Below are 4369 nucleotides of genomic sequence, written 5' to 3'. Positions count from 1 at the left end.
TTTCTCCCTTTAGAGCTGGCATTAAGGAAAGCACTTGAGGCAATGAGCATTGGGTATTATATGCAGTGGATGAATCACTAAATTCTACCCCTGAAACTAATAATACAGGATATGCTAACTAAATTGAATTTAAATAGAAAATTAAAATAAAAATCCATAATTGTGGTAGGAACAAGTCATTGTTTTGTGTTTGGAGCCATGTCTTATTTTGAGCAGTTTACACATTGGGAGAAATTCAGAGTCTGAATGCTTTTTTACTACTAACAGAATCCCCTCTATATAACTAAAGAATGATGCTTTTCTGCCCTTCTCCCCTACTAAATATAAGTGCATGTGTAAATACATGCTTATGTATTCTTCAGGTGAATAAGAGTTCAGAATTCATTAGGGATACTGGCTTCTCATTTTCTTTCCTTGTAGTAATTTTGTCTGCATTTGATATTAGGGTAATGCTGGCCTCATAGAATGGATTTCAAAGAGTACCCCATTCTTTAGTTTTATGGAAGACTTGAGAAGGACTGGTGTTAATTCTTCCTTAAATATTTGGTAGAATTTATGCTTGAAGCTTGGATATTCTTTGTTGAGAGGTTTTAGAGTATTGTTTTGATCATGATACCTGTTACAGTTCCATTCAGAATTTCTATGTATTCATGATTCATACTTGGTAGTTTGTATGTTTCTAGGAATTTATTCATTTCATCTAGATTATCCACTTTTTGGTGTATAAATATTCATATAATCTTATGATTCTTTTCTTTTTATTTCAGTGGCATCAGTTGTATTGTCTTTCATTTCTGATTTTACTTATTTGATTCTTCTCTCTTCTTTCTTATTTAGACTTGCTAAGGGCATGCCAATTTTATCTTTTAAACAGCTCTTATTTTTAGTGATTTTACTATTATTTTCTATTTGATATATTTCTGCTTAATTTGTTCTTTTCTCTCTAGTTCCTTGAGGTACAAAGGTAAGTTTTTGATTTGAGTCTCTCTTCTTTTTTTATATAATTGTCATAATAGATTTGCTTCTTAGTGTACCTGTGTAAGCCTAGCACACACCATCACATATTTTCCTACTTGGTGATATACTCACATACATTATTGGGGTGTAGTTTTGATTTAATGAAATATTCCTGACATCTTGCTTTTGTCACTTAAAAAGGCTTTATTGAATGCATACATGCATTTTGTGTCTATTAACATTTTTAGTTATAGCTACTTTTTAATACTTTTGTCTTTTAACTTTTGTATCAAAATTGAAAGAAATTTCCCCATACTTTTTGTATTCTGTACTGTTCTATGCGTTTACCTTTATCAATGTTTTAGACTTTCTTAAGCTAACGTGATGTTATTTAGTGTCCTTTCTTTTCAACATTTCTTATAAGGCAGGTTTAGTGGTGATGAAATTTTTCAGTTTTCTTTTATGTGAGAAAAAATGTTCTCTCTTCTTTTGGAAGGATACTTTTGCTATTTATAGTATTCTTGGTTGACCTTTATTTTTCTTTCAGTACCTTGAATAGATCATCCCACTCCCCTTTGACCTGCAAGATTTCTGCTGAAAAATCCACTGATACTCTTATGGGGATTTCATTGTAATGGATAAGTTGCATTTTTCTTGCAGCTTGAAAATTCTATTTTCCTTTGACTTCTCAGTCATTTGATTAGAATGTGTCTTGGTGTGTATTTCTTTGAAGTCATTTTTTTTCCCCAAGGGTGGGGGTCGTTGTTGCTTCCTGGATCTGGATGTTCATTTCCTTCCACAGATTTGGGGATTTTTAAGCCATTTTTCCTTTGAGAAATCTTTAAAGTCATTTCCCGTCTCTTGTTTTGGGATCCCTATAATGCATATTTTGGTCCATATGATATTATCCAATAATTCTTATTTTCTTTACTATTTTTCTTTCTTCCTTTTGCTACTGTGATGAATAATTTCAAATGAATTTTTAAAAAATTCTGTGATCCTTTCTTTTGTGTGATTTAGTGTGCTGTTTTATCCTCCAGGAATTTTTTCAGTTCGGTTATTCTATTCTTCAACTACGTGATTTCTGCTTGGTGTTCTTTAGAGGTTTCTGTCTCTTGTTTGATATTCTCACTGTTTTCATGTACTGTTCTCTGAATGAGGTGAACCTTATTATGACAGCTATTTTGAATTCTATGTCAGGTACATGATGTATTTCCATTTCATTAGGGACAGTTTGTGGAAATGTTGTTCTTTTTGGGAACTATTTAGATCCTCTGGTCTTGTGTCTGGACATTAGATAAAATGTCTACCTGTCCTAATCTTCATTTACTAGACTTGTACTAGAGAAGACCCACCCAATAAGTCTGGCCAGATGTTGGGAGCCTCTGACTTTTCTTGTCATTCCATCCCATTTTGTTTGTTCTTTTTGCTCCATAGCTTCTGGAGTATGTCAGGCCCCATCAGAACCCTAAAATAAAACAAGCAAGACTGAAGCCAATTCCTCAGGCAGCTCTGTAATAAGGTGGATCTTTGGATACATGATTGGAGGAAGAGAGTTTTCTAGCTAGCTCTGTGCTGAGTCAGTGGTGTGTGTGTGTGTGTGTGTGTGTGTGTGTGTGTGTGTGTGGTAGGTAGGTGGCTATTGTGAGTTCCAACCCAAACTGCTGTCTCTGTTCCACCTTACCCTGTGCAGCTAAACTATGCTATGTTCCATGTCCCCTTGCCTTTCTGAGACATACTGTACAAAAGCTAGTCTTATGGGTAGCTCCTAAAAAACTTCAGGCTTTGGATGTATGGTACACCTCTTTCCTTTCCCAGGGAGTAGCTAGGGACTGGGGGATTTTGTCCCAACCACATGTGCTATGCCAAGATAGGTATTATGACAAGAGGGTATCTTGAATTTCCCTAACAGCTTCAATATGTCTGGTTTCATGCACGCACTGGGTGCAGGACCTTCTTAGCCTGTTTCTAGATTTCTTACAAAGGAAATCTCTACACAAATTATGTTTGAATCAGTATGTCTTGTAGAACAGTAGAAATTAAGGCTTCCTCTTCCATCATATGGGAAATGGGACTTGACTCTTCCTTGAGGAGAGGTATGATCCATACAAGTGAAGGGAAAACTTGATCAAATTATTGAGTCCCGAAGGAACTGAAGACAGATTACTGTCCGGGGTGTTTATAGAATCCCCACAGTTTCTGATTACACTTAGAAATTTTCCTTGGGGAAGACACTGAGCAAACTTCTGTCTTGTTTACAGCTGAGTGCCTTATATAATCACACTCACATTAAATCTTCTGTGATTTACCAAATGGCCAAAATGATAATAATAATAAAGACTGTTTTTGTCTGCTGTTTGAGGAAACTAAAAGTCATAATTGGAAATTATGATGGATGATAGTTCTAAAAGATTTCCAAGGCATATCAGAAATTAAGTGTGGGCTGCATTTTCTATGAGTTAAAGGAACCAAATCCTCAGAGCCTGAAATTGCCCTTCCATGAAATGGGGGTAATAATGATTATAAGGAAGCACCAGTGTTTTCTGGCCTAAGGTGGGTGAGCTTATGAATTTCATTTTTATTCATGTTCTCCTTTTTTTAAGATGGAAGTCTGAGGATCTAAGATATGTCACTTCTCCTTCCCCCCCACCCCCCCAGGTTTTGTAGTCCTGAGTCTCCAGTGAAATTGGCAGAACAATCCGTCAGGAGCAGGGAATGTTTAGAAATGTTGTAGGGGGTGGTCCAAGAATGCATTCTGTCAGTTACTGAATTCCCTCTCCATGGACAAAACTCTTGCTATTCCAGGTTTGTGGCTTTTACTCTGTGACATGGAGCAATAGCTTCTTGTACACTCGTCTGTGAGTTTGGGATTAGAAATAATCTATTTGGTTTCCACCACACCAAGTCCAATCTGCATTAGAAGCCAGCTCCAGGTCTCAGCTCCCAATTTCACTGGTGAAGAGAGCGCTCAAGTGAATGAAAATGATTGAGGAGAGATGGTTAATTCTGTCCTGGTGCAAACTTCTCCCTTATTTTTTGTTTCTTTCCANCAGCTTCTTGTACATTGCAGCATTTTCCTTCCCTCTATAGGCTAACTTTTGAAGTTCTTTGTTAGTTAGCTGACAGAGACTAAGGGGGCAGTCAGAGTCACTCAGTATCATGTAATGGTAAAGGAGTCTATGGGTCTAGGTTGAGCTAGTCTTTTACCTTCCCTGGGCATACACCACACTCGGGAGAGGAGATTTGGTGGGAAAAGCTGGGTTTTTCTCCGTGTAACTCTTTTCTTCTCTGCTCACAGATCCCCTTAGAGAAGAATGGCTCCTGGAAATGCTTCTTTTGTGACTGAATTCATTCTGGCGGGGCTCACAGACCTACCAGATCTCCAGCTCCCCCTGTTCTGCCTGTTTCTAGT

Source organism: Ailuropoda melanoleuca, chromosome 8 (assembly GCF_002007445.2).
Source record: "Ailuropoda melanoleuca isolate Jingjing chromosome 8, ASM200744v2, whole genome shotgun sequence".
NCBI classification, from domain to species: Eukaryota; Metazoa; Chordata; class Mammalia; order Carnivora; family Ursidae; genus Ailuropoda; species Ailuropoda melanoleuca.
Note: the sequence above shows the minus strand (reverse complement) of the source record.